Source organism: Lygodium microphyllum, chromosome 10 (genome assembly GCF_053477565.2).
Source record: "Lygodium microphyllum isolate KBCC chromosome 10, Lygodium_microphyllum_v1.1.10, whole genome shotgun sequence".
NCBI lineage: Eukaryota > Viridiplantae > Streptophyta > Polypodiopsida > Schizaeales > Lygodiaceae > Lygodium > Lygodium microphyllum.
This window is the reverse complement of record NC_141144.1, coordinates 48,012,958-48,040,618: the sequence shown is the minus strand read 5'-3', so window position 1 is coordinate 48,040,618 and position 27,661 is coordinate 48,012,958.

The window sequence follows — 27,661 nt, the reverse complement described above, 5'->3', positions numbered from 1 at the left end:
CTATCTTCTTGGACATAAGTCTGAGGCTTTATCTATATTTAAACAATACAAGATAAGTGTGGAGCTTTAAACTGGATTCTCTATAAAGACGCTTTGCAGTGACAACGGCGGTGAATATGTATCCAATCTATTTGATGACTTCTGTAAGGATCAAGGTATTCATCATGATTTTACAGTTCCTTATTCTTAATGCTATAAGTTGCATGCTTATATACTGTGGTTTGTCTCGAAAGTTTTGGACTGAAGCACTTCTAACAGCTGTTTTTATTCAAAATCATCTTCCAACTACTGCACCTGCTGGTAAAATTCCTATAATAATTTAGACAGGGAAGACACCTTCAGTCTCTCACTTTCGCACATTTGGCTGCATTTATCATTCCAAAGGTTACAAATTTTATGATCCTTCTTCTTAAAAGGTTATCATTAGTCGTGATGCTATATTTGATGAGAAGACTATGGGTGGCACATGGTCGTCAGATGTTTCAGATGATACACAATCTTTGCTTAGTGCATTTCCTCACTTGCTTTGTGATTCTACTAATTCTGATGATCATAAACCTCCTTCACCTCCAAAGAAGATTGATGAAAATTTGGAGATCTATGTTGATCTTCCTATTGAGATAGAGCATGGATTCTATTCTATTGAATATGATGTCTTTGATGATGCTATGTCTGTCCAAGAGGATCCAATATCGTATATGGAAGCTATCAATTCGTCTCAAAGGGATCAATGGCAAGAAGCTATGCAAGTTGAGTACGATTCTTTAATCTCCAAAGGTACATGGATTCTTACTGAACTCCCCCCAAATCATGTTCCTATCAAATGTAAATGGGTTTATAAAACCAAGACCAAAGCTGATGGCTTGTTTGATAAGTTCAAAGCACGACTTGTTGCAAAAGGTTACTCACAGATTACAGGAGTAGATTATCAAGAAACATTTTCTCCCGTTGTGCGCTCCACAACTGTTCGTATGATTTTGGCTTTTGCAACACTATTTGATCTAGAAATTCACCAAATGGATGTTAAAACGGCTTTTCTCAATGGAGATCTTGAAGAAGAAATCTATATAGAGCAACCTGAAGGTTTTATGATTGCAGGAAAGGAGCATCTTGTATGTCAGCTTCATCGTGCATTATATGGATTGAAGCAAGCCTCTCGTGCTTGGTATATTAAGATTGATCAGTTCCTCACATCTAAAGGCTTTGTTGCATGTTTTGCTGACCCAAATCTTTACATCAAAACGGAGGAAAAATATTTTATTATTCTTGCTCTATATGTTGATGATACTATTCTTGTGTCAAATAATATTGTTTTCTTGGATGCTATGAAGAAGCTTTTATCGACTGTATTTGAAATGGTGGATCTTGGTGAGATACATTCTTGTTTGGGTATTCAAGTTCAACGACACCGACAACAAGGCATTCTTCTTCTTCGCCAGATAGTTTATTAATGATATTGTTAAGAAGTTTGGGTTGACAAATGCGCACTTTGCTAACACTCCCATTCTTTCAAGCTCTACCAAGGGTACATCTACAACACGCAATGAAATATCAGCCATTCATCAACTTTTTGCTAATCTTGTTGGTTGTCTTCAATTTATTGGTTTAAACACAAGACCAGATATTTTATTTGCAGCTAACTTTTTGGGACAGTATCTTTCTTCCCCTTCCACTATTCATTCGAGTGCTGCAAAACATATTCTTAAGTACCTCAAGGGTACTAAGGAATTTGGTCTTATTTATCGTCGTCGAGAGGATTCTTCTTTATCTTCTTCAACTTCTCTTGACCTTATTGGATATACAGACGCTGATTGGGCAAGTTCACACTTATCCATGCGATCTACAAGTGGGAATTGTTTCTTTGTAAATGGATGTTTGGTTTCTTGGTCCAGTAAGAAACAACGATGTGTTGCGGTTTCTACAACTGAAGCCGAATATGTTGCTGCATCATTAGCAGCTCGCGAGCTAGTTTGGCTCCGACAACTACTTGCAGATTTGGGACATCCTTCATCATCTAGTACACCTCTTCGATGCGATAACCAAAGTGCTATTAGTCTTATCAAATACTATATACAACATAGTAAATCAAAGCATATTGCTATTCATTATCATTATGTTCCACATGAAGTCAAGAAAGGTTCCATTATGGTGGAGCATTGTCCCAGTGATCAAATGGTTGCAGACATCTTCACAAAAGCTCTTAGTGAAGCTCACTTTAGCTCATTAAGACATGAACTTGGTATTGCTCCAAGTTCTTGTCTCACTGATTGAGGCATGTATCATTGTATTCAAGAAAACTTTATAGTAAATCATTTTTGTATCGTAGGTATGTGTAGGGGCTCGGGGTTTTCCCTTCTTCTCCCCAAGGGTTTTTTCACTCGCAGCCAGAGACCTTTGTTTGAGTGGGGATGTTACAACTATATATATCATCTCTCACTTGACTTGGGTCTCACCTATATATACTAACTCTACATCAATATGAATCTTTCTTTGGGAGCATGTCTTGTGTATCTCTCTCGTACTCTCTCTGTCTCTCAACATCTTGAGGGGGCATCCTCTTCAGAGCGTCAACTCCCTATCAAATTCTACTACTTCCTAAGAAAACTAACCTCCACAACTATTTGTCTATACTGTTCAAGAATCATATCGGTGTAGTGCTTCATCATGTCCTTAACTTTGCCTAGGACATTAGAGGCACTCGACTCATAGCCGCAATCATTTGTCTCTCATCCCATTGGCCTAACCACTTCATTAGGAATTGGCTGCTAACCTACTGGGACAACATTAGGATTTCTTATTTGGCCTCCATTGTTTATTAGGCTCATGTGACTAGCCATAGGCATATTCATACTACTAGGAGGAGATGGTAATATAGGCGAATTCGGCATGATACTTCCTCTGCCATATTCGCATTTGACATGGGGTCCCCTTGACTCCCATTTTTCAGTGCCAAATTATTACCATTCGAATTTACCCTTGCTGCCTAAGCCACTTGCAAGCGCAACTCTTCTGCTTGGGTAATAACAGTGGCAATGTCGGCCAAAGTAACACTACTCAGATGCACCTACATATTGAAATCTAATCCATGTAGGAAATATTACAACTCTACACCTGGTGGAATGGGGACATAAGTATTAAGTTTGCAAAGAACTTGCTTTAGCTTCTTGGCATAGGCCTAGACATTCTCATTTGGCTCTTGGCATGTTACATTCAAGACACATGCAACCAATACTATCCACCCCTCTTAGGAGCAAACTCTCTATGGAAGGCCATGAAGAATTGGTCAGTGCTAATTATGTTTCCGGCCTCTAGACCGTGATATCATACTGCTGCCCTTCATTTTAACGTCATATTGAAGAACATCATTAGGTGTCCTTCGTCTTGGATTCGATGGTTGAACATTCATTTGAATCTCCTTAATATGGAGTTCTCCATCTTCTTTTGCTAACCCATGGAAGATGGGAAATGGTGCTCCTAATGTCTGTAAATCCACTTTCCTTGCTGAAATTGCGATGGGTTATGCCATGGCTACAACCCGATTGAAAACATGAGTTTGTGTAGGTAAAAGTACATCCCCACTTGAAGTGGGTTGATTGACTGGAAGTGGGGAAGTACTAAGACTTCCACTTGCACTCAAAGTGCTACTTATGTCATTTAGGTTATTAGAACCACTATCACTTATACGTAACGGGTTGCTTCTTTGAGAAGAATAATACCTTAAAATCTCCACTCGCTGTCTAGCCCCTCAGCATGTTTCACTTTTTGTATTTCGGCTTGACCGTTCTTGTCAGAGGACATAAACCAACTATTTGGTCTCTAAAAACCCTAGATTCGGCACCACCACTTATTGGTGGCTCTTGGAAAACATACCATTGATGGGACCTAAAATGGGCCGGCACTTGCTATGGCACTAGCCAGACCTCATGCACACAACAAACAACCCCACCACACAGCCTCGCGGGCCAGGAGCATCTGTAATACACCGATGTACACTAGATAGACTTAATCATGAGTTTCTAGTTGATATGTAGTCCAACGTTTACCTTCCCTTCTCCTCAGAGGGAGATTCCATAGCATATAGGCATAGTGCCTCGTAACACAAACATAAGGAAGCTCTGCTCGGGCTGATTGTTACGGCTCCATTGTGAGACTCCTACACCTTGGGGATTGGCCCAAAGACATGTCACTTCAACAAAAAGTACACATGATACAAACTCTACTCTTTCACTTTGACCATATTCCAAGAGATACCATGTGTCCTTACCAAATAATTCCCTTAGAAAACAAACGACTAACCTATAGCTTAGGTTCCTTTCCACTCCATGTATAAGTCATATCCTAGGAAGACAATTGCTATGCAATCCAGGATCGATACCATGGCATGTGTCATGCATAGTGCATATGATCCTAGTGCACAAATAATATTCATAAAATCAACACTTTGTGATGTGGAAAAACAACCCTTTCATGATTTTCACTAAACGTATGCCTCGATATATGGAGACTAGCACCGATTTCTCGTGCTACTAGCCCCTTAAACTAGAATATCCCAATTCTAAATGAAATGCACAATCATATATTTGAAAGATTCACAACCTCTCAACCCTCTTAATCCTTAACCTCACCCTTTCCCTCTAACGTTTAGGTTGTGTTGTGTTGCATAGGTGTAGGGTTTTGTTTTGCACGTAGTTTTTGCATAAAATAGAAAAAAACATGAACTATGACATATAAACAAAGCCGAACCAAAGGAAAATTTCATGCTTCAACTTTGTTATATAGCCACAACCACGAATCATAATTTTTTAGATTTTTATAACACCAAAATCTTATTTTTTTCAAATTTTTGCTATTTTTCTAAATTTATTTGTGCATAAAAATAGATCATTTTTTGATTTATGATTAGCGATTCATTATGATATCTGAAAAATGTTTTTTTAAATAGTTTTATCCCATGCGCATCTCTTTTTCCCACCCAAAACCTTCATTTTTACTCTAAAAATGTGCTTTTCGGGCTATAATTTAATTATTGAGACTATTTATCATTACATGTCTATATTTTTTATATGCACAACTCTCAATCATAATGGTAAAAAGATTCAAATAAATTTTTGTTCCATATGAATTTCATTTCGACCATCAAACATAAAAAAGAAGCAAATTTCCTTTGTAAAAATGACTCATACCACTTACTTGCGTGTTGTGGATTTTTAAATTATTTTTTTGGGTTGCCAATGGATGGACCAACAAAAATTCTTCAATGTTGAACATCTCCCCTCAGCCTCCTCTTGATCTTGGAGCAATCCAATTCATCGTCGGACAAGCATCCATCATCGCATTCTCTTCTTGATTCTTGCCATGTGAAGCACCATTTGGAGGAGAGAGAAATACTAAAATTGGTTCTTGCCATGTGAAGCACCATTTGGAGGAGAGAGAAGCCATTGCTCACATGAAGTTCGGTGATGGAGAGTGTGGGAAGCAAGAAGGTCAATGATGCAATTAGTTTATGGGATTACATTGAGGCTCCATAGCCTCCCTCCCCCTCTCCAAAAATAATCGTTGCCCAAGAAGCCATGCCGTTTTTTTTTCCCTTGCCTGCACTGAAAAAAAATGGCCCCACCCCCTTCACATGTAAAATTTGGGGGTTTGGCTCCAAGAGTCGCACCCCCTCTTACCCCCTTAAGCCCCTTAAATCCTTTTTTACTTAAGTCTCTTTTGGGCTTTCGACCCCGAGCACCCCCATTTCATTATCCGGCGTCGGAATAGTGATTTGAGAAATTTGGCACATCCATCTCAAAGTCCCCCACTACCAGGCCTCTTGTGAAATCTCATCCGGTAGTCACAAAAATTATGAAAATTTCCCAATGGTGGGTCTTTAAAGCACTTTAGGGGCTTGCGGCTTAAAATCATACTGATTGCAATTTCCGCCTTCAACGAAGTCTATTTTTCCCTTGAAATTCAGACTTTTTGGCTATTTTTAAGTACTTCTCAAAGTCAAAAATCACTGCTCATGTGGCACTTTCACTTTTGAGGGTAACCTTAGCATCCGGTCTTTTCTTCCTTCATCTTTGGCTCTTCTTTTCAACTGAGGTTGTGTCAAGGCTGCTAGACCCTAGCAATTATATGCCCGCATGCTTCGTCTGTGCGCGGATCATGACCTGTAATGGAATATGTGTTGCCTCCCCATCAAGTATCTCGACACCGAACAACCTTAACGGAACCGATGGCTCATTTGCTGATGGAATATGCTTTTTGCTATGCTCTAACATGGTATTAGAGCAACATAGAAAGACTCATTGATCATGGATAGACCTAATCTTGGGAGGATTCTTTGCAACAAAAGTTTAAGTTTTCAACCTTTGGAGACTGCAACTATAAGGAAATGGGCAAATAGGGACACCCATTTCTGATGTAAAATAGTGGCATTGCTACCTAAATAGTGACATTATTTGTGTCACAAATAATGATGGCATTCTAAGAAAAAAAAGTGTTGAAAACTAAGAGGGACAAGAGAGCTCAAAGCTTTGAGAGCGAGAGGGAGAAGAAGAGAGAGAGAGAGAGAGAGAGAGAGAGAGAGAGAGAGAGAGAGAGAGAGAGAGAGAGAGAGAGAGAGAGCAAGAGAGAGAGTGTGAGAGAGGGAGAGCTCATCAGTGCCTTTGCCACTACCGCTACCATATGTGAAGAAGAGGGGTGCAAAGGAGAAGGGAGGAAAGCACTCGATCACAAACTACAATCCTATAGGTTAAGAGGCTCCGTATGCAGAGAGGCACAGTCTCATTGCAGTCATCAATAGATTATATGCACACAACGGCCCAATCAGTCATGCCTCTCTTTTTTTAAAGTTTTTTTTTTTGTGATACATTATGTATTGTGAATTAATCTTTGCTTATTTATATTGTAGAGTCGATTCGATGCTCCATTATATTAGGAGATGAGCTCTCGAATAGTGAGGATTTGTAGCAATTACTTGGATTCCTAGAGTGCATATGTTTTTCTTTTTCGGTCCTATGATCTATACATGGTCTTTCTATGTAGCATTCCTTGGATATATTTCTCATTCTTTGTATGAACTCGCATTTTGCTATATTTATAGATACATTTTCTTGTTTTCTTTGGATTCTTCTCTATTGCTCCATGTAGTTCTATGAGTTATCATCATCAATTTTGTACTTTTTTGAATATTGAATCAACAATTCTTTCTTCACAGCATCTGAGGGTGTATGTGTTTCAATGACGATTGTATACTAAATTCCTAAATGCTTTATGAAACATTGTTCACCACACAGGACTAGAAGCGTAGCATGGCAAGCCACCTAATTTTCTTTTCTCTACAACCGTCGCTATTAGCATCCTAAATTAAATGCACGTGTTGTTGTATTTTGCATCGGTAAATGCATTGAAAAGCATCCTATTTGTGATGCAAATAGTGATGTATATACCGATGATTTTAGCAAGATGAGAATTTTTTTTTTGAATATTTACATTACTTTAGACTTTGGTATATAGCCTATATCATGTGTAGTGTGCATTGAATAGGTTGTGCATAGAGAAGGAGAAAAGTTGTTGTTTTTTGCAAGTCCTTTTTATTGTGAAGGAGGAAAGTAACTATGCTTTCAGTCCTTTGCTATAAATTTTGAGGTTTCATTGCCTTTTATGGGTGAAACTCTTTGAGGATGTGTAGCAAAGCCCTAATAGCTATTGGCATTATGTGCAGAGTTCAAAGGGGGCATGCCCTTTTTTTTTGTACAAGTCATTCCATTTATAATGTTGTTTGAACTTGACACAAAGTTTTAGGCTATTATGGACCATAAGATCCTACTGTTGCCAAATCTTCCTTTAAATCAAATACTTGATTACCATGTCTCTAATTATGAATACCACATGAAGTGATGTAAGCCTCTTAGGTTAGCTTAAATCCTGAATGAAGGTTTTCCTTTTCTTAGACATATTTGAAATAGATGAATGTTGAGATCTCGACATTAGAAATGAGTTTAGAGATATCTATGAACACCACAGTTGAGATATTCATGAATTGAGATTTTCCCTTTCCTTGGCCATATCTTCTAGTACTTGACTTTCATTTTTAGAAGCCTTGGGATTGACCTTCTTTTGCCAAGTAGGTTCGATGTGAGGTTTGGGAGATCTTTCTATTATAATATTGTATAGAATAATATTATGTGTGTGTGTGTGTGTGTAGAGAGAGAGAGAGTAGGTGTAAAGTAATATCTAGATAAACACTAAAATTTTAAAGCATTTCAAGTCTTAATTAATTACTTTAATGAGTTGTTTATTCATTTGTACTAGTTAGAGAGAGAGAGAGAGAGAGAGAGAGAGAGAGAAAATGATGATGATGATGATGATGATACATTAACATTTGTAAAGAGGCGAAAATAGCCTATCAGAATATGAGTTACAATCATTTGTTTGATGTTACAATTGTCTAAAAAGAACAAAAAATGAAAATATAATAAACAATACCGGGATACTAAAATTTATAAGTACAGAGAACTCTAACAAATAGACAAAAAATCTCTAGTTAATATAACAATCTCATGGAGATGTAGAGTTTTTGTCTTAAATTGGCCCATGTAATAATCTCTTCTATCTACTTGTTGTCGATAGCTATCTCATGGAAAGTTAGTTAACTTATTACCTAATTAGCCATGTCGTTAGTATATAGTGTTGCAAGTAGGAGAGAGAGAGAGAGAGAGAGAGAGAGAGAGAGAGAGAGAGAGAGAGAGAGAGAGAGAGAGCAAGAGAGTGTGTATCTATTTGATCAAGGTTTTCCTTTTCTTAGACATATTTGAAATAGATAAATGTGGAGGTCTCGACATTAGAAATGAGTTTAGAGATATCTACGAACACCACATGATGAGATATTCATGAATTGAGATTTTCCCTTTCCTTGGCCATATCTTCTAGTACTTGACTTTCATTTTTAAGAGCCTTGGGATTGCCCTTCTTTTGCCATGTAGGTTCTATGTGAGGTTTGGGAGATCTCTCTATTATAATGTTGCATAGAATAATATTGTGTGTGTGTAGACACACACACACACACACACACACACACACACAGATGTAGTTAGTAGGTGTAAAGTAATATCTAGATAAAAACTAAGCATTTCAAGTCTTAATTAATTAGTTTAATGATTTGTTTATTCCTTCATAGTACTAGTTTGGGAGAGAGAGAGAGAGAGAGAGAGAGAGAGAGAGAGAGAATGATGATGATTAAGATGATACATTAACATTTGCAAAGAGGCCAAAATAGCCTATCAGTTTGAGTTACAATCATTTGTTTGATGGTACAAGTGTCTGAAAAGAACAACAAATGAAAACATATAACACAAGGACACTAAAATCTATAAGTAATGAGAACTCTAACAAACAAACAAAAGATCTGTAGTTGACACAATCTCATGGGGATGTAGAGTTTTTATCTTTGGCCCATGTAATAATCCCTTCTATCTACCTCTTGTCAATAGCTATCTCATTGAGAGCTAATTAACTTATTACCTTATTAGCCATGTCGTTCGTATATAGTGTTGCAAGTGTGTGTGTGTGCGTGTGTGTGTAAGAGAGAGTGCATGTGTTTGACAAAGACAGATATGTAAATATTTATTTACTTAATTATTAATTTAGTTAATACATAGCATTGCCAAGAGAGAGAGAGAGAGAGAGAGAGAGAGAGAGTAAGAGAATGTGTGTGTGTGTGTGTGTGCGTGTGACAAGACATATATGTAGTTATTTAATTACATAATGTTGCTAGAGAGAGAGAGAGAGAGTAAGAGAATGTGTGTATGTGTGACAAGACAAATATGTAGTTATTTAATTAGTTAATTGTCTATCACTAAATAATTTATAATTGATTGTTATTTTTGAATATGAAACTAATAATAATTTTTATTCTTAGAGGCAATGTAGTTTCCTCATTGACTTCTATCCCATCATTGCATGCTTCACTTTAGCCAAGGGAGCTACGATCTTTATATATACACTCTTTTACAAGGTTAGAATCTACCTTTGTTTCTTTTTGTCATAATGAACAATAAAGGCAAGTAAAGAAAAGAGAAGTACATATCTTCTCGAAAGATCGGGGAATGTCACCTTTTCCCATAATTATAAAACAATTAAGAGACTTGTGTCAACTGTTTGACATGTTGCATGCTTGTACAACATATTTATGTGTCTTTATTATATTTTTAGGAAGTTATAGGTTAAGTCTTCACCTAAAAATTGTGAAACGTGAAAGCCACAATATCTCAGACTTTAACCAAGCAAATTTCTAGAATTTGATTTTATATTTTGCAAGATTCTCTTCATCTAGATGACATCTCAAGTTATACGACAAGTTTTTGGCCAAATCTAATTAGTTTCAATAAAGACGTGTGAGCATTGTTCATCTAATATATAGCATAAAAAAGGCTGATGTTTCATTTTACTTGAATATGGTTAGAAACACTTCTTTATTTGTAATAGATCCCAAAAAGCTCATTGTTCGTGAAATCTTATTACAACCCACCATGCGGGCAATCGATCATTCACGGTACATATAGTGACTATTATGGGCCAACCAGTTTCTCCAAATACTGAGTTAATAATTGCAAAAGGTTATGGATATCATTTACATAAATATGAGATTGGAAAATTTTCCATTCATCGAATATTTAACCCAAACCAAAATGTAAGTCATAAAATATATCCATTTGAGTCATAATTTAAGTCACGATGGTCATATGTGAAAAGCTCATACTCCTCAGTTTATTGACAAGTGAATTTTCAGACAATATTCAAGATTGTAGTTTCTGTAGAAGATACAAACTCTAAAATCAATGCTGTATTAATTTTGTAATCTCGCTACAGCAAAAAGGCCTCATAGACGCACATTTAGAGACGATTTTTGAATATAGAGAAATTCTTTCGGGCGCGTCTATCCGCCCTTCTATTTGTGCGTCTACCATTTCGCGTCTATAATCGCATGTATCAACGAATTTACACGCACAAATAGACGCACATATACACACGTGTATAGACACGCTGGTAGTCACGTTTTTACAAGCACTGGTAGACGCGAATGGAAAACAAAAAATGTCCATTTTTAAAAAAAGATATTTAATTTTTTAAAAAATTTGAATTATGAAGCGTGTGTAGTCTACACTATAGACGCGCATATAAACGCGAATTATCTGCAATTTAGACGCGCAGATAGACGCGCAAAACAGAACTGGAAAAAAAAAACCAGAGAGCATATGGTTGCAATCCCCCTCCCATACATCAGATTGTGCATTTGGGAAAAAGACAATGTATCTTACGGGCATGAGAATTGAAAATAAAAGTCCATGTATTCATTATATATCAAAAGCATTTACAAGGGAAGTTTAAGTGCTTGTGACCTAAAGCATGGCCGCAAGCAGTAGGCTCAAAGATGGATTATACATATACAAGAAAAGAAGGCCTAATGAGGAGGTATGGTGCTCCTCTACGAATCTGAAGAAGAAACATCTTCGCTAGTACCACCATGGCTACTAGCGTCGCTATCCCCCTCCTCGCTATGCTCCACATCTGGGTTCGCCTACACACACAAAAGATCAGGGTTTCTTACATAGACAAGGTGGAGAAAAAGTTATAATTAGCTATACTTTTAATAGGAAAGTAAGAAAAACATACCTCCTCTGGCTGTCAAATCCTCATGGCCCGGTTGTATTGGTCCTCAGTGATGAGACCCTCCTCATAGAAATGAAGCCATGTGGCTGCGCGGTTATGGCCTCGATGGTAACCTACCTGTCTAGGAGTAGGTGTCCTACCAACGATGGTAGCCTGCAAAACATTTAGATATATACAAACAATTATGAGTCACAATATATTAGAATAAAACATATAAAGAATTGAAAGAAATATAAATTTAAAAAAACTAGAAATCAAAATATACTTACAAACTCTGCCTCCCACGACTCTCTGCCGCCCGATCCATAATGCGACGATCCCATTGTTTCCATTTGGATCCATGGCGCCTCTGCGTGCTGGCGACTCTTCACTTTCTCTGCTCCTTTCTTCTTGGCTTTCTTCCACTCTATGCGGTGGCACATAGGTGGTTGGCTATAGGCTCCACGCCCCTCCTCCTACTTCCGCAGTGAGTCCATGGCCTGTGTCATGAGGTGGGATCTTTTGTTGTGAAGGATATCCTTCATTTTTGTGCGTCCCCAATCATCCGATAATCGCTAAGCCTCAAGATTTGGGTACCTCCTATGGAGTGCCCTCAACACCTCCTGCCACAAGCTGCTTTTCTGATTTTTGAATGCAATGAAACAATCTTTATACATGGCATGCACGACGCTCCTCATGTACGCCATTACATCCCTTCCCTCATCGTCATGAAAGATGCCACCAGCATCTGTAACTCTATAGTACTGGAGTACAACCTCCTCTATGTGATCTACTGGTGAGGGTGATCGCTTGCCACCTCCTAGGCAACCCCCACACAAGCCTCGTCCTCCCCCTCGACTCTCCCTCCTCCCTCTCTATCGACTACCCTCTGCCTCATTGGACGCACGAGCTTCTGCAGATGCTTGTGCTTCAGCCGATGCACGTGGAGCACGTGGAGTACCTGCATATGGAGTACCTGCATGTGGAGTAACTGCGTGTGGAGTCTAGGAAGTAGTGCCAGGCAAAGACGTCAGAGGCGTCCGAGACATGACACTGAACACCTCATCCACTGTGGGAGAGCGGCCAAGGTGTCTGGTCATCTCTCCCATGAAGTCTTCCCTACTAGAAAAACCTCCAAAAATTTCATTGACCCCCTTGCCAAAGGAGGCCAATGTATCATTCATGCAATCCAAATCCGGGTCATTGCTAGATGAACCAGGATACGACATCTGCAAAAAAAACACAAGAAAAATACAAATTTATTTGCATACAAAAAATCATATATTACCTACAGTTTCAAAGAGCTTTCTTTAGACATTGAGCATAGAACTTAAGTGCTAATGCTTCTCATAAACAAGAAAACTGATAAACACAAATATGGGATTGGTCACATTCATCATTGTAAAAATATATTGTTTACTATCAGAACTAGGAGAACTGATGCGTGTATCCCCGCGTCTAAATTGCAGGTTAGACGCGTCCTCAGACGCGCTCCAAAGTGAACCTTCTGTCCAGCGCGTGTATAATCGCGTGTAGACTACAGGTCAACCTTCTGTCCAGTGCATGTATCATCGCGTGTACACTGCAGAGCACACACGCCAGCACACGCGCCCTAAGACGCGCCCTGAGACACTATGAGAGGAACCATTTTTTTGCATCTATATTTGCGTCTACACTGAAATGTAGACGCGCTATCAGACGCGCTCGGTCGGTTGATTTTAGCCCGACGACTGCCATTGATGATTTACAAAATGCAATATATAATGGAATCACAAATCCTAAATACACAGACAAAGAAGAGAGAGGAAGAGAGAAACAAAGAGAGAGAGAGAGAGAGAGAGAGAGAGAGTCACCTTGGGTGTTTGGTGTGGTGGGTGGTGGCGCTTCTTCCTTCTCCTTCTTCCTCTCCTTGATAAGTTACCCTCCCTTGATGCTTGCTTGCTTGCTTGCTGCTTCTTCTTGTTCTCCTCTCTCTTGTTCTCTCTTTCTTCCTCTTCTTGACTTTCCTTTTTCCCTTCTTGTGTGTTTGAAATGAAAGGAGAGGTGAGTCATGAGGAGGTGAGGCATGAAGAGACTAGGTGAGGCACGAAGAGACTGCATGTCGGCTAAACTGAAGCTTCAGAACCGCAAAAAACGCAGGAAAGGAAAGGCAGAGTTTGAAAAGAAATGATTTAAGTATGGTTTGAATTTTGACGTGTGCGTCTATTTATGCATGTATATGCGCGTCTATTGTTCAGATAGACGCGAGTATAGACGCGAAAATAGACGCCAATCTAGACGCATAGGTAAACGCGGATATAGACGCGCATTTAGGCTTTATCATAATTTTTTGTTTTTCAAGATAAGTTTTGATGGTGAATTCTTATCATAAGTTTTAATGTATTTATGATGATTTTTGTGTATTTAAAATTGAGATCTTATGTAAACATATGAATGACAAATATTTTGATGTTGTCATGAATTAGGTTTAATCATGTCGACGTCATCATTACCTAGTGCGGTGCAAGCTGATGAGTCAATGAGCACATCCTCGAGTGAGGATGAAACACTGCGTCTTCATAATCAAGATGCATGGCTACGATGAAAAATCAAATGCATGTGTGATCGTTGTCGAGGGTGTATTTTTCGAGCACGTCGAATTGCAATGTCACACCTCAGCTTGTATAGAGAATGGGACCGAGAAAAATCACCGGTATTCATTGTTTTTTTTACCACTAAGATTGCTAGTCTATGTTACGGGAATTATATATCAACATACATGAAACTCCCTTTTGTGGTTGAGTAGGATGCGGTGCCACATCCTGATCAGATGCTCCCTCTCGAGCATCGAGAGGCTGCAAAACGTCGACGCGAGGAGGCGGAGTCTTCAAGAAGAGTAGAGACTGACAACCATGATAGTAGCCCTCATGAAATGCCCCATCGAGTCTAGAGGATGAGATTTTGGACAACATGGTATACCATCTATTTTTGCAACCGGTTCAGGAAGAAGGTCACTCTATGAAGCTAGATGATCCACTATATGTAGCATCATCTACTCCGTTGTATGGAGTAATGTCAGTTTGGATGCGTTATTGAAGTAGGTATCAATTCAGTTTGGCTTATGAATCATAATATTAATTGTTCTATTTTGAAATCAGATAGAAATATATGTTGGTGGTTTTTTAACTCACTTTTAAAAATATATGTAGGTTATTATCACAAATGCTTCCAAAAGGAAACAAATTGCCAACTAAGAGAGAGCAAGCAAGACATTACTTGACATCTCTAGGAGGCCTTGATTATGTCAAGATCCATGCATGTGTCAATGATTGTGTCTTATTTCGTGGGATTCATGAGTTCGCACGAGAGTGTCCTGTTTGTGGCGAATCAAGATAGGAAGTGGAGATGAAGTCAATGGATGTGGCTCGTAAGGTTTTGCGATATTTTCCAATTGTTCTACGTATAAAACTTATGTTCAAGTGTAAATCTATTGGAAAGCTCATGTCATGGCATGCTAGTCATCGTTCAAGAGATGGAAAATGGAGGATCCCTGCAGACACACCGGCATGGTGACATATAGATAATTTGTGGCCCGTTTTCAAAGAAGAGCCAAGAAATTTGAGATTTGGTTTAGGTATGGATGGAATCAATCCATTTGGCATCAAAAGCACATCATACAATGTATGGTCAGTGGTATTGGTGAACTATAATATTCCTCCATCCATGGCAATTAAAAAGGGACATGTAATGTTGTCCCTTCTGATTCCTGGAAAGCACCAGGTAAAAAACATGGAAATTTACTTAGAGCCTTTGATTGAAGAGTTAGAAATGTTATGGGAAGGTATTGAGGTGCAAGATACAAGTGCATCTGCATCCTGTAGAGATTTCACATTGAAGGCTATGTTATTGTGGACCATGCACAACTTTCCAGGATACGGAGAGTATTCAGGTACATGTATATAACTCTATATTTGAAATTCAAGACTTAAATCAATTGAATTTTATTAATTCACTTGTTTTTTTAGGTTTAACCACGTTAGGATATCATGCATGTCCTATTTGCGGTCCCTCTAACACTATATTGGGGAATATGGGAATTTCTCATAAGTTTAGGACACATGGTCAAATATTTGGATGTGCCATAACTTGAACACTATAACTCCAATTTGAGCGCTCTATAGCTCAATAGATTCCATTTTTCAAGCGCTTTCCATTGATGGGTCACATCATATGGTTTTGAGAAACTTATGGGCATGTTATCTAGGTGCCACCTTTTTAGTATTCAAAAAATGGGAATTGGGAGATTCCCAAACTCACTAATATTGTGTTCTCTCTAGTTTCCTCTAGGCCGGCACGTTTAAAGAAGGTTATCTACGATAATCATCATCAATTTCTTCCTATTGACCATCCCAAATATGTTCTCCCTACTAATGGAATGACTCCGCAATCTCTAACCATTCGAGATTGGAAGGAGAGATGGATTAATGCCGACAGCCACCCTCCACTCAGCATGAGTCGGTAAGAAGTGCATTTCTCTCGATTGACTTTAAAGTATTTAGCATGATGAATTGTTTACATAATATATTGTTTGTTTGTTAGGTTCTCTATATTTTTTCGTCTTCTGTACTGGACTGAACTCAAGATCAATCACCTGTTGGACCCCATGCACATATTCAAAAATGTTGTATCTACATTATGGGATCACTTGATAGGGGCTCGTGATTCAGTTAATGTAAGGGAGAATTTACGTAACATTGGTCGCAGGAGACGAGCCTGGCCACGTATTGGATCCAGAGGAAAGATTGAGCTACCCCATGCACCTTGGATGTTGTCAAAGAACGAGGAAATAATAGTGAAGGAACAAATATATAGCTTTCGAACACCCACAGGATGTATGAAATGTCTCAAGGGAGCTTTCATAAAGAAAAAGAAAAGAGGTGTGGAGCAACTATCTGGTTTGAAGTCCAACGATTGGCACAAAATGATTCGATTAAGGGTATCTCTAACCATGAACATAGTAATTAGTGGAGTAACTATGTGTAAACTTTGGGGTATGATGACTTTTTCCTCAACTAATCATTTGATCTATGAATATTGTTTACATTCAGTTCCTACTTCCTACTAGCATATCCCATTGTGTATCCAAAGATGTACGTGATATTATTTACAAGATGGGAGAGCTTGTGAGGTGTGTATACATTGTATTTTTTCATTATATATCTTTGAATTTCTACACAAAAATAAACAAGCACATCATACATCTTGACAGATACATGAGCTCGAAGAAAATTGATCCAAACACATTGCAAGATGCTCGAGTATTATCTGTTGAGGTGGTTTGTTTGGTGGAGAAAATTTTTCCTCGATCCATTTTAACTACTCAATTACATTTACTCGTACATTTGATTGATGAGATCGCACTTTGTGGGGCAATTCATGTAAGGTGGATGTTTTTTCTTGAGCGCTTTATAAAAACCTTGAAAGATTTTGTGAGGCAAAAAGCACGGCCTGAGGGAAGCATGGCTGAGGGTTGGTTAGTGCAATCATCCCTTGTTTATATCTCTAAATATCTTACTGAAGTGGATCCCTCTCAACCACGACTATGGAAAGATGATGAAGACTTGAGAATGACCTCTATAGTACCTCAAGGAAAAGGAATGAGTAAAGTGCTAACAAAAGAAGAACTTCATAAGTTAAATAGTTCTTGTGTGCTCAATTCTGATGTAATGAGCAAATGGGTGACACTATATAATGAAGCAAGGGCAAGAAGAAAAAGCAAAAGACAAGAATTTCGCACTAGATATGGACGTAATGTCTCATTTCCAGATCATCTAAATGCACTCCCACGTCATATTGATATAGATTGGTTACATGAGGAAATGGAGAGAATGGAAAAAGAGGAGGAAATTAATATATCTCAAGAAGAGTGGGAATACGCACAAGGTTGCTTATCAAAGGTGAGACATACTATCAATTAATTTATTTCTATAAGTTTTATTTTATATAAATAATTGACATGTTTGATATTTTATCTTTTACTACTAGTGCACATTATTCAATGCACTTTGGTGTGATGGTAAACATCTTTGAACTCAACATATAGATGAAAAGAGAAATACCCAAGATTGTGGTGTCCTTGCTCACTTCGAGGGATCCAAGATATATTCTGAAGCTTGACTTCAGACGATTCTTTATATATGTATTGGATGTGAAGTGGTTTAAAGAAGTGGTAACAAATGGTGAGCATTGCACAATCAGACGTCATCCAAGTGGTTTTGTAATCATTGACTCTACAAAATTTCACCAAAACAAGAATGACACATTAGTACTACCTCAAGAATGCGAGCAGGTATATATGCAAAGGCTAATTTTTTTATATGTATACATGTGATACATATACACAATATAATAAGTACTTAATTTTTTTGCTTTTGTTTTTCAAATACAGGTTGTGTATCATCCAATGGTAAACAATAACCAATGGTGGTATGTCATCCTTATATCTAATCGTTCAAAACCAATATATGGTAATATTACTGACATGGAGATAGCAGATGACAATCCAACAATTAATAATGATGTGCATGATGACACCATAATCGATGATATGTGTGATATAGTACAAGTTGAACCTCGCGAGGATGTTCAAGGAAACACAGAAGAAGACAATAATGTGATTGTCAATGATATTGATGAAGTTATTGAGCAATATAGCAACACATCTGATAGTGGGATAGACTTATTTGTTTCGTTACCTCTTGGTAATGTAGACCTAGAAGTAGATAGTTTAGCAAGGGCTGATCTCATTGAAGATGAGATGGATCACTCACTATAACATACTTAATTTGCTTATTGATTCAATATGTATTCCTAATTCTATGGTTTTTATCATGCACACACGTGCATACTCAAGAATCAATAGTCAATTTTAAAGCTAAATTGAATTTTCCATAATAAAAAGGAAGTATCTTTTATCATCTTCAAGTACATAGAGAAATTACGAGATACATATTGCAATGCTTGCTACTAATTGTAAGGTTTCTGTCGCTTGCCGCTAATTACTTATATCAGGCTTGTCAACTGGAGGAACTGCCATTCATTAGAGAGCAATGAAAAAGTAATTACTAACTCTATTTTTTTAATTCAATGATTCAATGTGTATTCTTAATTCTATAGTTTTTATCATGCGCACACGTGCATGCTCAAGAATCAATTTGAGGTGGTTAAATAATTATTAACTTTGGTTTTTTAATTATGTGAATTGCAATTTTAGGTGGTTAAATGATTGTGTGACTGCTGGCGCGTCTATATTAGTGTCTATTTGCGCGGATATATAGACACAAAATTTGCATCTATTTACACGCACTTATAGACGCTATGATAGATGCGCCCGAGACGCGCCCGACTTTGCGCATCTATGCCTCGTTTCTGTTGTAGTGTCTCTTTTTATTAATACTCCTCATTAATTTCTAGTCAACAACTAGTATATTGATCGGGCAAATCCGGATGAAAACCTATCAAGCAATACATTTATCAAATTCAATCTTCATTCTCCCATGAAAACACTCAAACAATAAAAGTTTTTCATATGGATATTAAATAGTTATGGATGATAAGTTCAAATGATCCAATATGATTTTCAAACCTTTCCCAATGCACCTTGTAGCTTGTATCGCTCAATTACCATAATTTTGCACTCAAATATTACGAGAACACATGATTGGCACTTTTCCAACATCCATGATGTGCATATGTTGCGTTCATTTGAGAACTATTTTATAGACCTCTCACAATTTCAAATGTTCGGGTTTGAGTTTCAAGTAACAAAAAGTAAACCGACATTCTTCCAAAATATTCAAAACAATGGACCTAGTTGCAATGCCAACGTAGTTGAATCTTTCCATGTCACCCTTAAACCTAGGACTCACATTTCAAACATGATAATTATAAAATTAGTGTATTGTATACAAAGTTTGAACGGAGAAACCTCCAACTAATGTCGAAATGTGCACTTAATAAATAGGCCTTTATGGAGCACTGAGCACTGCATGTGGATGGAAATAAAGACTTGCACATATTTGAAGAAGTATCTGCATTGATAAAGCCAAGCGCGACCACCGTACCTAGACGACAGATTCTAAGTCAAGAAGAAAATGAATTGAATTTGGCTACATTACAGACAAAACAAGAGATAGTTACTTAATATTATTTCTATTTAAGTAACAACTTCAGTACTGAGGCAAGAGCTTCTGGATGATTAAATATAGTAGCAACTCACTATAGGGTTCATTGCCCTTGCATGTTCTATTTCTATGAGTTGTTTCTTTCTCTAAGCTCTAAGTTGAGTACTCATATTTTTCTATCCAAAGGGTGGCAACTTGTACCATGTAATATCAAACCACTATTTGTTCTAGTGTGGATTTGATCCTATGATACAACAAAAATCTTGAATTACTTTGAGGATGCTGAGTTAATGATCTCAAACCAACAACAATTAGTTTAAAGTTGATGGCATCTAAATCATAGATAACCTACTTCATATTGATGATATTTGTTCAATAACAACTCCTAAACTATCAAAAATGAAATTTGATACAAACTCCAAAATGTTGTTATCTAATTTTTTGTGGCTCCCTTGTCTTGGAAGGTATATGGTTCCCTCTGAAAAATTCACCCTCCTACTATTTTGTCGTGGCTTTGGCTAGAACTACAGATGGATCTTCTAGGTCAAATAACAAAGTTGAATTATGTGAATTTAAAGAGTTGCGGTGATTTGTGTATCATGGCATCCAGGTTGGCATATGAGTCACAAGTTGTACATAAAATTGTGTTAAAAAATCAATGGAATCTAAGCAATCCAAGTAACATCCTATCATTCACTTTTCAAAATTCCTCTTAGGCAATGAGTAACTATCAAGAGGTTTAACTTATGTGTGTGTGTGTACATGTGCATGAAGTCATAGGTTGTTCTGATGAGTAAGTTTGTTGTGTTTACATGCGAGTTTGATTAGAATACAATCAAAATTCTATGTGCATGCAGATGTGTTTCCAGAAATTTTACAATCAAGTGGAATTTTCTTCCCATCCTAGAATTGTATTAGAAGACAATTATTTTTACCAAATTCAACCTAAGTAGCATGGTCTATGTAGTTAATGAATTAGAGAAATTGAGCTCAAGTAACACTTTTATGCAATACTTTTGTGTATCACAATGAACCCAAGTAACATTTTTCAATAGTTTATGTATCACAACCTACTAGAAGCCACATTGTTTTATTGTCACTTATCATGGTTGTGTATGTTCATAAATTTTGCTAATTGTTCTGAGGTTGTTGGATTTTCTTGTAGATTATACACAATCTAATACAACAGAAGCTTTTAGATTCTGAGATAAGCCTAAGGATGCAAGGCTAGTGTTTTATGCATTTTGACTTATATAGCCACTCGATACTAGAGAAAAATGAAAAACCTTGTTGAACATTTGGTGCACAATCTCATTAGAAAATCTATGTTTCATGCATGAGCATGTAAAACCTTCTCATCCCTCCCTCAATGTAAAAACCTTGACTTTTATGTGACATACATGTAATGTGCCTAAAAGACTCTTTTTGAGATACATGGTTTAGGGATGGTCTTGTCCTTAGTGGTAGGGATCCTTAAAAAACAACACTGAAAAGGTACTTGTATAGATTGGTTTTCAAAGTATATGTTTACATATGCAGCTAATGAGACTTCTTATTTATCTTTTTTCTGCTCTTCTTATAATTTTTACTTGTTAAAAGGATAAATAACATTAAACTCAAACTCAATTTTCCACTTTACATGCTCTTTTTGTTGCCATTAATAAAGCTACTTTCTTTGTCGCTTTTTGTTTTGAGTTGCTTTCTGCATTGGGCTTTGTGTGGTGGCATGACATTAGATTGTTAATATTAAGCTAGGCACAATCTCTTTATCCCCCCTTTCTTCTGATGTTGTTTCGCCTCTACTCTAATGTTGTTCAATTTGCTATGATAAACATTTACATGTTTATCACTTTGTCCAATTTCAATGACATACAACTTGAAATTAGTGCATAAGATTTTTCTTTGCTATAGTGCCTCATTGGGATGGCTACATTATTTCCTTATTGCGATCTATCCCAATCCACTTAATACATAGGACGTGAGCCTAATGTGACCAATAGAGTTGAGCTTATTGGGTAGTGCCTCACTCGTGTATCAAAATTGATGAAGGTGGTGGTGCAAAGGCATCGAGTTAGAGGTCTCGAGTTGCTTGAGCTCCTAAATGAAGATGAGGAGGCCACAAGCTACTTATAGGGGACATGGTAGCATGATTCACTAGCCAAATCCAACCATAGGGGTTAACATGAGAGGAAAGAGGAATGAATAGTAAGAAGGAGAAAGATGGGGAGGGCACAATTGGAGAGGGAGCACAAGAAAGAACAAGGAACGAGCCACGAGGGCAGAAAGATAATAGTGTTAGAGAGTAGTCATCCGCTAAGCTAGCATTCTCAAGAAAAAGTTCATGCAGTCCATTCTTTTGGAGTGGCTTATACATTTTCAATGTTAGTTAGTGAGTATATTTTCATTAGTCACAGTGTACAAGCATCTTATCACAAGTTGGGGCAATGCCACATGGTGCAAGTCAAGCACTAGATTAGTGATTATTTTAGGTATTTTTTAGCAGTTGACTAGTTTTCCAATAAGCTCAACTAATTTAATGTCCAACCAACATATTTTATTGCTTTCTTTTGTGCTATTTTATGCCCGCTTTGATCTTGCCTTCCATCACTTGTCTTCTAGGTGTTGATGAGAAAGAATCGGCTCAAGGTGATATATAAATAGTCCTTATATATCATCCCCCTTCATTTGAGCATTCATTGAGTATAGACTTTTGGGTTCTTCTATATTTTTTTTCTCTCTTCCTTTCTCTCATGTTCATTGTCTTTCACTCTTGTCGATATGCTTCTGCATTTTCTACAATCTGACATGGTATTAGAGCAGCATAGGAGGGCTAATTGATCATGGACAAACATGATCTCAAGAGGATTCTTTGCAATAAAAGTTTGAGTCTTCAACCTTTAGAGGTTATAGTAGTAAACATGTTTTGCATGAAAAAGAAGAGAGATTGCTATTATTGTAGGTCTTTTCTATTCATGAAGGAGGAAAGGTTGTGCTTCTAGCCTTTTGTTGTAGGTTTTGAGGATTCAAAACCTTCACTAGGTAAAACTCTTTGAGGATGAGAAAATGAAGGCCTAGCAGGCACTGGCACTATGTGCGAAGTGCGGAGGGGCCTGCACTTGTTTTTTTGTAGGTCATTCCATTTGCAATGTTGATTGATACTCACATCGAGTTTAGGCTATTATGGACCGTAAGATCTTGGTGTTGCTAGCTCTTCCTTTAGATCAAAATCTTTATGGCAAAAATTATCACATTCAGTGCATAATAATACTCACCATCTTTGAGTCTTATGATTTGGTGGATCTTCTGACGAAGGCTATAGAACATCCTACAACCCATGATCCCTCCAAACTTTCTACTAATTTGTAACGTGTCCGCTAGAATCCTCTAGGACACGTCTTGGCAGTCCATCGGAAAGGCTGTCTAGAGAACTCCGCCCGGCACTCCCATGGAATGTTACGGGTTTTGCAATCTAGGTCTTTCCGTGTCTGCCACGTAGCGGAAGTGTCCTGGCCGTTTCCCACTTAGGATCGACCGGAATTAAGGTTTTCCTGTTTGGTCATTAGCTAGCAGCAACTACCGTCAGACCCGAGCGAACTACTTTACGCAGAACGCCAGGTCCGAAGCGGATTCACGCTCCACTTGGTTCAAGGAGAATGGGAAACGAGAGGGATGCAATGCTCAATGTCTCTGCCATAAGGCATAGTCCCATTCCGTTCCCCTAAAACATCGTGAATCGGGTAACAGGTAAATCTAAGTCATCGTTCTCGTTATTTGCTTTGGCGATGATGATCATTCCTCTGTTCGTTGAAGATTTTTGAGAAAAGTTCACGGCTAACCGGAACCACCCATCCATAGGACGGACCCATGGTCCATCCTCCGCACTTTCCTCGGTTTGTTTTAGTTATGTAATTACCTACCACATTAATTTGACATATAACAAACAGCTTCTTTGATTAACCCTGTTAAGCACTGGTTCCTTCACGTAATCTTATCACAGGACATAAAGAAAACAATGTCAAACAACTTCTTTATTATCATTTTATCTTTTTATCTTTGAAATACAAGGAGTTCCGCCCGTAGGCTTGTTCATAATCCGCCCGAAGGCTATCCAGTAATCCACCAGGGATCACTAATCCAAGCTTCTGCCCGTAGACTAGTATGCGGGCCTCGAGATCCAATCCCGAGTCACGTTAGCCTCTTGTGCAGGGCCCGGAAGGCGAGGGATTTACGGCCAGAGCCCCCTCTGGCACCCAAGCGTCCTCGTGCTCCAAGTAGAACTCAACGGAGAGACCTCTCACGGCGGGTTCGGTCCACGTCCCCGGCGCGGTTAACAACCCCCTTGGTTAGGGTCAAGCAGGCAGTCGGGGGTAACTGAAGCTGCCTCTCCCTTCAGGCCTTCAACCTGAAGTATTTAGATATCTTTTCATCCTTTAGTTCATTGACCAAACAATGCAAACAGTGCTTTCTAAACTGTTACAAGCACAATCAATTCCCGTGGTCATTTAGCTGGCAAACTGTTAAGGAGAGACTCCTTTTCTCCGAATGCAACCCGCATTCGATCCGGAATCAATTGCAACTTGGCAAGATTCCTATCGTCCTTGGGATAGGGTCATACCCTGTCAATACTTTAGGTTTTGTTCATGGTAGATTCCGGCGACCATGTCGCTTTAGTTTGTTGACTAATCATTTGCATCCAAGCAAATACCTAGCTTCCCTTAACTTGACAAATTTTCCCTAATGAGGATAGAGTAAGAGGATGACTACCCTTTTTCCCTTCCACGTTTAAACTGGCGCAAGAACCTGCCAACCTTAATCCACGGAATGGCAAAACTTCTTACGATCAAACCGCAAGGCTAAGTGACGTTGCAATTTATTGCACAAGTGTCGCCTCCATTCTTAAGAGATCATTTCACCTAATGAATGGCGTATTCAGGTTGCGGAATTTACTTCAGACGAGGAGGGTTTAGGGTATCTTTTTTTTTTACCCACACATCCTTAATTTCACTAAATCGACAGCGTTTAGTCCAACTCAAATCGAGTTTCATCATCTTGAACGCTTGGTCCATAAGGTAGGAATCCTAGATTATTGTTTACATGAGCATCCAATTAGCCCAACATTTTTGGGAATATGGTTAGGGCTATTGGGTTTGAAGGTTCTGACTTAGCGACAATGGGAAAACTTGGCTGAGTCCTTAACGCGCTAACCCCTAGTTAGTGTTTGGGGTATCTATCGTATTGACTGAACCATGCTCATATGAAATCCTTTGTGGCTAGGTGATTTGGGTAATTCATTATTCTTGTCTTGCGACAAGGATGAATTCTTCCTAGAGACAATAAACTAGATCTAAAGGAGGAAAAATAGTTGCAACTAACACAATACATGTAAACATGTGCTTCATTGCTCCTACGCATCACATGGTTCACAATAACTCTATCTTTCCTTGGTATAGTAAAAATGCATGATAATCTAGGTACTAACTTTCCTAGGACCTACTAGGACTTACATCAAATAATCATGCCTACAACCTTGTTGTCTACGCTTTAGAATCTCGTGCTTTGATAAACCATGCGACCTTTCCTAAATACGGCTCCTGATGAATGAAATTTCTGCATGATGACTATGCAACACGCAACTTTCCCCTAGCTACAATGTAGTTAATGAAGTTCATACCAAACTAAAGCTAGTGTTAACTTATTCCATGTTACATGCTACTTGCAAGTCCATAAGATCATTATCGTACTCTTCTATTTCTTTTCGGGTAATATCTTATGGGTGTTAACTTTTCCTCACGAATCATTACAAGGAAGATGTTGCCTAAAATGCGGCACACGCTTATTCCTACCATGTCTAGTAACCAAATGCACTTATCAACTTCATTTCTCTGCCCTAAGTAATATATGTTTAGACTCATTACTTTGATAATGTTCCAAAATAGCAACATGCAGCTAGTCTTCTAAGGCGGACAACTCTCGAAATGCAACCATTTCAATTTCATGACATGCATCAACCTTATCTAATGTTTAAAGAGATAATTTATCAAATGTATTTTTAACGCTGCCACAATGCATTAAAAATAAGTGTAAAATGCATTCTTCCTTATGGAATTAAGCGCGCCTAAACATTTCTTTATGCGAGAATAAACTCGAAAAAACCTGGACTTGTGGGCTCGGGGAGATGTCCACTTGTATGCTCGGAGATGAACCTCCCGCAGTCGCGCCTTGCAACTTCTTGGGAGCCATTGTAGTCGTGGTTACGGACTCCTTTACCCTCGCTTTTCGAGACGGCTAGGGGATCGCTATCTTCTCCTTGCGTGGGAATAGGTATTTCCCTAACCGGATTCAAAACCGCGAAGTCGCGTAGGATCAAGGCCTATGGCCTTAATCCTTAGAAGCTTCTAAGAAGCTTCTGGCCTGCAGCAACGTCGGGGGGGGGTTCGTCGTGAAGAGGGCGGGGATGGCGGACCGTGGCAGTCTGGCGGCCGTGGCGGCGGCTATGGCGGCTGGCGGCTGGCGGACTGGGGTGGCAGCGCGGCGGCCTCCCTCTGCGTGGCGACGACGGCAGCCTGGTCTCCTCCTTTCCCCGAACGGCAGCAGCAGGGTCCTCTCCTTCCTCTCACAGCCCGTCCTCTCTTCTTTTTTCTTCTCTCCCTAACGGGAGTTCATATAGGCAAGGGGGGAGGGAAGGGAAGCTCCACCACGTGGAGGACTCATGCCATTCCCTCCTCATGCATTCCCGATTCACTCTTCCTTGGCCATTCCTCCCCACACTCCCTCTCCTCCAGCCATGCATCGGCTGGGGGAAGGGATAAAAAAATTTGCCTAAAAATTTATCCAATTGCCCCTTCAAAAAAGGGTGTTCCCTCGCGGCTTTTGCGGTCTTCAACCCCAGCCTCTAATTTACACTGTGGAGGCCTCATTTTTGAGCGTGCATGGTATGGATTAAGCTACCAATAATACGATGTAGGGGATAACCTTGCACAGGATTTACACGACGTGCGGGAAGTCAATATTTACGGTACGCAGTGTGCGGAAATATTACATTCTCTCCCGCTTGGAAGAATCGAGATGTCCTCATCTCGAGATAAACTGGGGATATTGAAGATTGAGAGAGCTTTCATCCATCCAGGTAGCATCCTCTTCAGGATAATCTTTCCACTGGACGAGGCATTCTTTCAAGGTTCTAGATCTTAACTGTCTCTCTCTGACATCTAAATTCTTTTCCGGTCTTAGTTCAAGGACTCCTTGACTAGGCATTACAATTTGTTGGTCATCAAGTACATGATTTGGGTTGGGTATATATTTTTTTAAGAGACTAATATGGAATACATTGTGAACTTTTAGGTTATCCGGAAGTTGCAATTTATAAGCATTGGATCCTAGGCATTTGAGGATTTTATACGGACCACAATACCTTGGACTTAGCTTCTTGCATTTACCTAGAGATAAAGAGCTCCTCTTGGGGCGTACACGAATGAAAACCATGTCTCCTTCTCCGAAGACCCTCTCTTGGCGTTTTAAATCCGCATATGCCTTTTTTCTATCTTTGGCTGCTTGTATGTCTTGTCTTATTGACTTTATTTGGTCATCCATGTCCTCCAACATTTGTCTTGAAGCTTCCACCCTTAGGGTAGGATCAGAAAAGTTTAGGGGACTTCGACAATCATGACCATACAATGCCTGGAAAGGGGTCATTTGAATGCTCTGCTGGTAAGAAGCATTGTAGGCAAATTCTACTAACGGCAAGTACTGAATCCACCTCTTCGGCTCTCGACAGCAGTAAGCCCTAAGCATATCCTCAATGATTTGATTTACTCGCTCTGTTTGTCCATCCGTTTGGGGATGGTAGGCAGTGCTAAAACAGA